This window comes from Cryptotermes secundus, unplaced genomic scaffold (genome assembly GCF_002891405.2).
Source record: "Cryptotermes secundus unplaced genomic scaffold, Csec_1.0 scaffold4039, whole genome shotgun sequence".
NCBI lineage: Eukaryota > Metazoa > Arthropoda > Insecta > Blattodea > Kalotermitidae > Cryptotermes > Cryptotermes secundus.
In genome coordinates this window covers 25,517-35,794 of record NW_019726353.1, presented here as the reverse complement: position 1 = coordinate 35,794, position 10,278 = coordinate 25,517, and the positions used below count along the sequence as shown (strand labels likewise).

Here is a 10,278-nt window from a genome sequence, read left to right as displayed (position 1 = left end):
TCCTCTTGAATTTTTGGCAAAAAATGTGCGGCCTATACATGCGTAAATACGGTATATATGAAAAATATATTCACACAATCCAGAGTGTCCGGATGAAAGGTAACCCAAATAAAATCATTATATGTATCTCAGAAATAATTTATTATACACATTAATGGGTTACACCATTACAAAGGGAAACTATCAAAGTTTTCTCCGTATATAACTTTCTCAGTAAATTTAAATGCGGGCTTCCTTGGTGGGACGACAAATATCCAGGTTTGAAGCAAGTTTGGTATTACCGTAGCCACAGCGTCCCTTATGCGGACTTTCAGGTGTTGAAGGTCGTTGATCTTAACCTGGTAGACAATGTTCTTCACATAACCCCACAAGAAAAGATCCACTGGGGTTAAATCTGGCGACCTAGGAGGCCAAGCGATTGGTCCACCTCTGCCAATTCATATCCCAGCCATCTCTCTGTCCAGGTGATTCCTGACAGGGTGACAAAAATGTGGCGGCGTATGTGCGTAAGCCGGGCATGAAAAAACAAAACCTTTTAGAGTTTTCCTTTCCGATGACATAAACCGGATACGTGTATGACAATTAGTTTCCGAGATATACATCTTTTATTTTGGGTACCTTTCATCCGGACATATTTGTGGTCCTCGTACAAAATTTTACACGTCAGGTTCGTCAGTTATTATCTAACCCTATGTTAAATACAGATATCATGCAGCCTCCATGTTATTGTTTTGCGTTCTACAATAACAAGGTTAATATTTACATTGTTCTCAGGCTCTGTTACCGCACAGTACTTCAGGATCATTCAATAAATGCCGTTAATACTGCCACTAGGGAGTCGGTATAGCGACTGGCTGTGGGCTGGACAACCGAGGGGTCGGAGTTCGAGTCCCGGTAGAGTCAAGAATTTTCTCTTCTTCACGTCGTCAAGACCGGTTCTGAGGCCCACCCATCCTCCTGTTCAATGGACACCTGGAGCTCTTTCCCTGGAGTAAAGCGGCCGGGGCGTGAAACTGACAACTCACATCCAACTAGGGCCGAGGTCAAGAAAACGTGGATCTATACATCCATTCCCTCATACGTCTTCATGGTATAGTGCTTAATTAGTTCTGTATAGGCACACCTTTACGTAACACTGCTGCCATCTCACAAATTAGCACGGTCGCCATGTTGGCAGTATGAATGGATGGAAATTAACACGTGAAGATGGGATGGAAGGTGGAACATGGTGATATCGCAACTGTGCGCCTTGTTTGCCCCACCAAGTGCCGTGGGGTCGCTGAGAGGTTATCGAGACTTGCAACCCCTTATTTGTAGCATGTATAGGTAACATACGCAGACTGCTGAGTTGGAACCATGACGTGTTCGAGCGCCGTAGCAAGTCGGTGTGATTGAAGGACATATGCATATATTCATTCATTCATTCATTCATTCATCAGTAATCTGTCAGATGACAGGTCCACAGTCTCTTCCAAAACAGTTCCTCCACTTAATGCGATCCAGAGCTTTCTCCTTCAAATGAGAATATCCTCTTCTGTCCCCAAGGTCATCCAGCAACTTCTTACGTCTTCTGGTTCGCATACATGGTGTCTCTGTAATTAGTATGTGGTATATGCATATATTTACTTACTTACTCACTCATGGAGCTGAGCCCTTCTTGAGGAGCTGCCAATTCTGCAGCTACTCAAGAATTTCCCAGCATTTTATGGAATCCGAAGGTTCATCACCGTGTTCACAAGAGCCCTCCACTGGTCCCTATCCTGAGCCAGATCTATCCAATCCATACCATCCCATCCTATCTCTCTAAGATCCATTCTAATATTGTCTACCCACCCACGCCTTGGTCTTCCCTGTGGTCTCTTTCCTTCTGGCTTTCCCACCAATATCCTATACGCATTCCTCGTCTCCCCCATTCGTGCTACATGACCTGCCCACCTCATCCTCCTTGACTTGATCATTCTAATTATACTTGGAGATGAGTACAAGTTATAATAAAGCTCCTCATTATGCATATATACCACATATTAATTACAGAAATTCGTAACAGCTTCAGACTATTTTTCGGAAGCTTCTCATATGTTATGACCCGATTAAGAAAATCTCGTTCACTTTCGGGACTTTGAAGAATTTCTGCCGACACTTCGTTCCACCGCGCTTTTTGATCGTCATTAAAATATTTTGGAATCATCTTTACGCACTGTTCTCATGTTCAGATCTTGTGTAACAGCTTTGTGGACCGTACATACATTAAGTTCATCGACGATTATTCAAATTGTGAAACGTCGATCTTGACTGAAAAGTCGACGTTTGCGCTTCTACTTAGAGAGGCGGCGGGTCCAGATCGCGGTTCAACTTCCACAGTGTCTCGCCCATTTTCAAAGTTCGTGTGCCACCGAAATACTTGAGCACGTGATTGAGAATCATTATCAAACGGTTGGTCAGTCTTTTCGTAGGTATCGGTAGCGCCCTCCCCCAACTTGATACGAAACTTAATTGCATAACGTTGCACAAAATTATCATTCTCCATTTTTGTGACGCTGTAACGAAACATACATCTACACGAACCACAACAGAACCACGCGTATTCATAATAGCAAGTTCAAACTTCGAGTGAAGGTAGAGGAGAGATGTAGCTGTCATCTCGTAACGGTCTCGCTGCTGCACTTTTGTCATTCTCACACCTCAAAATTAACCTCATTGGGGGCACGCGGTAGCGTAGTTGGTTGAGGCACTATGCTAGAAGCCGGAAGGTCGCGGAATCGAATCCCGATGAGGTGGATTTTTTCAGTTGACTTAATACTTCCAGCCGCACTATGGTCCTGGGATCGACTCAGCCTCTAACAGAAATGAGTACCAGGAATATTCCTGGGGGTAAAGGGCGGCCGGCGCGTAAGGCTGACAACTTTACCGCCATCTCTGGGCCGACTGTTAAGATAATGTGGGAGCCTCAACTCAGCAATGATGTTCCCATCAGTGGGCGCAGAGAAGAAATTTTCACCTGGAAATAGTGCATTCTGTTTCAGGGCACACGGCCAAATCTGCCATTTGATCTTATCCAAACTAATTCCGTGGCCTGTAGTCCGCAAGCGAACTATACCGACCGAGCGACCGACGTTTGTCGGCGAAGTTAGTGCTGACTTTTGCGGAAAGAGGTGTTACGTGGTCACGGCTGTTAATCTTTTCTAGACCGGAGCCGCTGTTTCCTTGAAATAGCTCCTCATTTATCTTAACGAGGCTGCGTGGGCCCCGTTCCAGACCCACTACTTCTCAGAAAATGTGGTAGTGCCGGGAATCGAACCCGGAACATCTGGATCTGTAGCCAGGAACTCTAACCATTAGACCTAAAAGACGGCCCATCTGGTCTTACCGCCTTATCAAAAAAAAGAAAATAAGCCATGATATGGACAATTTTATATTTTCGAACCTGCTGAAGCAAGAGCAAAATGGCTTGAAAACCAATCAAAGCAAGGGTGTATGGTCGAAGTAATACAACGGTTTGACAATATGTTGCGATAAGTCAACCCAGCTGCTGACCCTTATAAACGAATAAGTCAAATGAAATGAAACACACGAATACCAGCAAATACTACATTAAATGTGTTGATATATATCATATCATATTGTATATATGTTTTACATTTTATATCCATTTGTGACCTATTTACTGAATCTCCTTCATAATCAATTACGTTTTATATTGATGGCTCCTAAAAATGCCTTTCATGCCTTTTTATTTTTAGGCAACTGATAAAATTATGTACATGCTACTTTCCAAATGAATGCAGGAATAAAATCAAGAATTTTATTCTGTAGATCACAGAAATTACTTGTAACAATTTCTCAGACTAAATATAAAGACACTGTCGCGATTACGTTAGTATTTGTGCTACCCTCCAGTAACTGAAATTAGATATACAAGTAGCATGTGTATTATGTGGGATTTGAGGTTCTCTCAGCGGTGGTCATGAAGAGTTCTACTGTCTGGGTTATAATGCCATGTAGTTTGTTGAAAGTCAACAAACGTTTAGGAGAAGCATGTCACCTCTATCTTAAGGGTTGAAGAATAAGCCAAGCAATAAACCAATGTGAAGTAGGTAGTAGGCAGGAAGACATGGGGAAATTCTTTTTCTTACAAATTTACCATCTACTCCATAGTAACAATATGAGTAATAAGTAAATGGTTTAAAATTTGAAGGCTTGTGATGGGTGTCATTCATTAATGGTTCTCCGTGTGGTTACAAATCATCGAGAAGGTCTTCTGGCCAGATTTTCTTCAGTCTTCTTTTTTCCAATGGTTGGGTGAATAGGTCATTTATGAGTTGGTTTACATGCTCTGTTGTTTGGTCTTTGTATTTGCTTATATTTGACTTAATCACATCTTGTATTAATGGTATTTTACGGTCTTCATGTAAAGTTTGGTTAGAGATGTACCATGGTGCTCCAGATATCATACGGAATGTTTTGGATTGGAATGACAGAAGAATTTTGGTATTTGATGGTTTACTGCAACCCCACAGTTCTATACCATATGTCCAAATTGCTTTGAGTATGTATTTGTGAGTGATTAGTTTATTTTCCAGAGATAGTTTGGACTTACGGTTGAGTAGCTAGTACATACAATATTACATGGGGGAATGTGGTTGGAACTTCGCACATTCTGAACTTCAGTAACAGATGGAGGTGGCTGGTATGCTTCATACTGTGTTTACTTAGTCCCTTGGAAATAACCCACGGTGGCCACTATACAGGACTTAGAACTGTCTGGACACAGTGCAAGGAGAAGAATCCTTGCTGTTGCCGGGAACTAAACGTCAGTCGTACAGTTTATGGTCTATAACCTTACTCACTGGACTAACTAACTTACTAATAAACCAACTAACTGGAGCTGAGTCCTTCATGAGAAGCCGCTAGTTGCGTAGCTGCTCAAGCAAGTCACAGCAACATTTTATGAAACCTGAATGTTCATGACCATGTACATAACAACCTTCCACTGTTCCCTATCCTGAGTCAACTCAATCCAATTCATACCACCCCACTGTATTTTTTAAGATCCATTTTAATATTACCCTTTCCCACCAAAACACTTTATGCATTTCTCTTCTCCTCCATGCATGCTACATGCCATGCCCATCTCTTGATCATTCTAATTATATTCGGCAAAGCATATAAGTTATGAAGTTCTTCATTATGCATGTATTCTCCAACCTCACTATTTCATCCTTCGTTGATCCTCTCTGAACTATCAGAGATTGGAAAGCTGGGGTAGAAGGCTTGATCAGGAGATAGTTATTGTATACATAAATTGACCATGTTAATAGGTATCAGAAGTTTTAATGTGGAAACAGGTTCTTGCACAAACGCTTTAAATGGAACAGTGAGTGATGAAGTGGACAAGTTAACAGAAAATGATTTTTTAATAATAAGTAGTGGATCTAATGACATTAGTAAGAGTGATATGAGACTGGCATTCAGGAATATTGTTAATTTTATTGAGCATGTTAGACACACCAATGTAATTCTAACAGGTGTTCCTCTTAGATATGACACTCCTGGATGCTCACAGTTAAATGATGCAATCAATCGCTTTAACAATAAGTTGAGTAAATTGACCCAAAATCTTTAGTCATGTATTCTTGAGTGAACCGATCAAAAATAGATTGTTATACACCAAATACGGCTCACATTTAAATACACGAGGCAAGGAAATATTTTCTAATCAGTTAGTCTCCCAGGTATTTTTATTGTTGGAAAAAGCTAAGGTTAAGCCTATAATCCTGGAATGGTACGATAAGGTTACTCAATTGGTCGTTCCATCAATTGACAAGTCCTCTTCGACACTGACTTCAACTCAGCACAGTGTTAAACGCAACAGGAAATTACCAGTAACTAGAAATGATTTTTTATGGAACATTTAAATGCCTACTCAGATAAAAAGCAATCACTGCCCCTTAAAACTGGTAATGAAGATCTAGTCATTTATCATCAAAACATTAGAGGACTTAATATAAGTAAGCTCGACGAATTATTTATCTCTTCATCACTGGATTCCTCTCATATTGTTTGCTTGACCGAGCACCATCTTCGTGATACTGCTATTGACGCTACTTTGATGACGGGTTTCAAACTTGGGGCTAGTTTTTGTAGGAGCATCTTTAAAAATGGTGGTGCATGTATTTTTGTACGTGAAACTATTTATTCTACCACCATTAATATGGACAAATACTGTAAAGAAAAGGACTTAGAAGTATGTGCAGTTAGGTTACACCTCTCTACTCATGAAATATGTGTTATTACCATCTATAGAGCTCCTTCTGGTAACTTTCAGCATTTTTTTCAAAACCTTGACGAACTTTTAAATATGATTTTTGCACACACCAAGGATATAATAATATGTGGTGACTTCAACATCAACTATCTCGAAGATTCTCCCCACAAACAGCAGCTAAACTCAGTACTAGCCTCTCATGGACTATATAGTATAATCCAATTTCCTACTAGATTCCAAAATGATTCTTATTCTTTAATTGATAATATTTTCATTAATACATACAAGTTTACTAATTTTACTGTATGTCCCATCATAAATGGTCTTTCTGATCATGATGCCCAGAACCTAATAATACACAATATATTTAAACAAAAACCTAAAGATAGCTACTACTATATACGGGAAATAAACGATGTTTCAATTACTAATTTTAATAACAAATTAAGTTATGAGTTATGGGAAGACGTAATTAATGAAAAAGATATAAATACTGCCTTTAACTTTTTCCTGAATGTATACTTAACAATATTTCACTCTAGTTTTCCCTTAAAAAAAGTTCATACCCGCTCTGCCAGTAAATCCTGGCTAACGCCTGGAATCAGGATTTCATGTATAAACAAAAAAAAGCTTTATTTAGCTCAAAGAAATAGTGATGATATAAATTTAACTAAGTTTTATAAGAATTACTGTAAAATTTTAACTTCTGTTATCAAACTTGCAAAAAAAACATAATAATAATATTATAACTCATTCAAATAATAAAATTGCAACTGTGTGGAATATTGTAAAGAGTACTTCGAAAATAAAACCTAATGTACCCAATATAAGTACTATAAGGGTAAACAGTAATTTATCCTCAGATTCTCAGATTATTGCTGAGGAATTCAATAAATATTTTGTATCAGTTGTTAAAAATAATCGCTCAGCTAATGACACTTCCAACCAAGAAAATCCTATATCTTATCTATCTAGGACACGTAATCAACCTTTTCCCCCTATTACATTAAATTGTGTATCGTCAAAGGAAATAGAAGATATTATAAAATCCTTGAAAACAAAAAATTCATATGGATATGATGGGATATCCACTAAAATTTTAAAAGTTAGCAGTCCCTATATTTCTTCTCCTCTAACTTATTTATGTAATAGAATGCTAACAACTGGCAATTTTCCACTAAGATTAAAGTTCTCTGAAATAAAGCCCATATATAAAAAAGGTGATAAAAATGACACATCGAACTACAGACCTATTTCACTGCTCACATCAATTTCTAAGATCTTTGAAAAGGTAATCTATAATAGAATGCAACAACATATCAAGAAAAATAATATTCTTGCTAATGAACAGTTTGGATTTAGACATGCACGATCAACAGATGATGCAGCTTACTATCTTATTAATAATATCTTAACTGCTTTAAATAACAAAGAAATTGTGGGCGGTGTTTTTTGTGATCTTCACAAGGCCTTTGATAGTGTCAACTATGATATTCTGCTTTCGAAGTTGAATCATTACGGGATTAAAGGAAGGGCTTATGATGTAATTAGATCCTATTTATCAGATAGATACCAGAGAGTAATAGTTGTTTCTGACTCAATTAAATTCTACTCTAAATGGGAGCCTGTTACCGTAGGAGTCCCTCAAGGATCCATACTTGGTCCCTTGCTTTTCCTTTTATATATCAATGATTTGCCTAATGCCATATCTGATGTATCCTATCCAGTCTTGTTTGCGGATGACACAAGTCTAATAATTAATAATCCTGACACCCCAAGATTTGAAAAAGATATAAATATAGTTTTAGAAAAATTAAATAAATGGTTTAGTAGTAATTTATTACTACTAAATCCTACAAAAACTTACTTTCTACAATTTATAACTAAAAACACAAGAGCTTTAGATTTACATATACTATGTGGGAATAAACAAATAACCAATATGGAGGTTACAAAATTTCTAGGTTTGGTTATTGATCATAAATTGTCTTGGCAAACCCATATTGACCAAATGATACCCAAATTAAATAAGGCATCCTATATAATTAGAGTATTAAAACCTCTTTTATCCTTGGAGTGCCTAAAAACTGTTTATTTCTCCCTAGTTCATTCAATAATATCTTACGGCATAATATTTTGGGGGAGTTCGGCTCATGCAAAAATCATATTTCAAATACAGAAAAGAATAATAAGAATTATTACCAATTCGCGTAATATAGATTCGTGCCGTAATTTATTTAAGGAGTTACATATTCTGCCACTTCAGTCTCAATATATATTTTCTTTACTTATGCTGGTTGTCAAGAATAGAGATTGCTATATAACAAACTCTGATGTCCACTCACGTAATACCAGATTTAATCATGACTTGCATCTTCCGGTGGTAAACTTAACGATATTTCAGAAAGGTGGATGGTATTCTGGTATCAAACTTTATAACCACCTCCCTCCAGAGCTTAAACAATTATCTTATGACATTCCTGGATTTAAAGTGGCGTTAAAGAAGTTTCTTATCACCAGTTCTTTTTATACTGTTGAAGAATACTACTCCTGGAATAAAGATTGATACCTCATGTATATATTTTAATCATGTATGTAATTTTAAATGTCATTTTGATATATGAATGTATTGTGGTACAGTAGTTTTGTTGTATTGAGTATTTAAATTTTGACGATGATGACTGTCTGATTATGTATGTATATTTATATGTTATATTGTATTATTGACTTGTTCTGTATCTGAGGCAGATGTCTCTATGGATTTTTTTGGAACTGTAAATAAATGACAATGACAATGACAATGACAATGGCATATAACAGGATAGAAATGGTCAACTTACTAGTATCCTGTCCAAAATTAATATAAAGTAGTGCCATAACCGAGGGCAAGAGACTGTAGTGTTAACACCTCTCATTTGGAGAAACAGAACTATAAAACAAAATAACTGAAGCACCATAAGGTTTCTAGTAACATACCATGAATAAGACAATTCAAGCAGATATGAAGAAAGTGGTATACATGACACCTGAAATACACTTTTACCTTAACATTTGAATTAGCGGTACTTCTTTTTGTATTGTCTGCAACACATTCTATGTAGTGAAATATTGTCCAAAGTTAAATCTGCATTTTGTGTTGGCCACAGGACATAAATGGCCATGTTTCTCATTCACACATTTATATCTGGTGAATACAACAGCATAATATTAAAATTATGTACAGTCACTAAAGTGAGCTCTAGTGGCATATATTGTTAACAACAGGTGCAAATGGATTAAACTTTTCATATAGATATAAACATGTGTTTGTGTGGAAAGCCAGAATTTTAGTCATTTATTATTTTACTTAGTGATCCTCGATATTCTGCATTCTTGAACTGTCATCTTACTTGTGCTTCAGCTGGCAGATATTTCCTTGAAAACATAACGAAATCTATACTCAGAATTACATTTCCAATACTATGGCCTGAAAAGGATGCCAGCCCTCTATATTACGTCATAATTTCATGGTACATGTCTGTTTCACGAGCACCGTTTTCTGTGCCAGTCAGTCAATCAAAATGGTTGAGGTACTAATGAGGAAGAATGCTACTTGACTTGTTAATCTGTCACTAGCATCAGGGGTGTGATAATGATACTTTGTTTACAGGACATACTCGGCACACCTGGAAAATACAGACTGCTGCTCAACTTGGCCACAGCATTTAGGAAAGTGGCTTATGTACCAGATTAATGTGACTAAAGTTTCCAAGTTCATAAATGTTAATAAGAACATCTGTATTACCTTCTATGTGTAAAGAACACACCCTTATGTCTTCATGGCATAATGCTTAATTAATTAAACATAGGGACATTACCTTATATGGATCACAAATAGGGTAAATATAGACCACAGAATGGCTGTGGTCTGGGTGTCAGTCTGCATAGGGAATGGTGTTGTTAATTAGTAGAATTTGAATAGTTTAACAATTTCATGTTCTGAACCAGTTCAGTTTAGGAGAACCTTCTGGATA

The 10,278-nt window shown here is 37.3% G+C and overlaps 1 long non-coding RNA gene across 1 annotated transcript in view; it reads left to right on the top strand.

Annotated features, from left to right (window-relative positions):
- The window catches only part of LOC117282288, a 14,919-nt gene extending 4,894 nt beyond the window's left edge, over window positions 1-10,025 (top strand). Inside the window, exon 2 of the long non-coding RNA XR_004513000.1 lies at window positions 9,915-10,025. This is a non-coding gene — a long non-coding RNA (uncharacterized LOC117282288). The remainder of the gene's footprint in view (window positions 1-9,914) is intronic.
- Window positions 10,026-10,278: the final 253 nt, after the last annotated feature.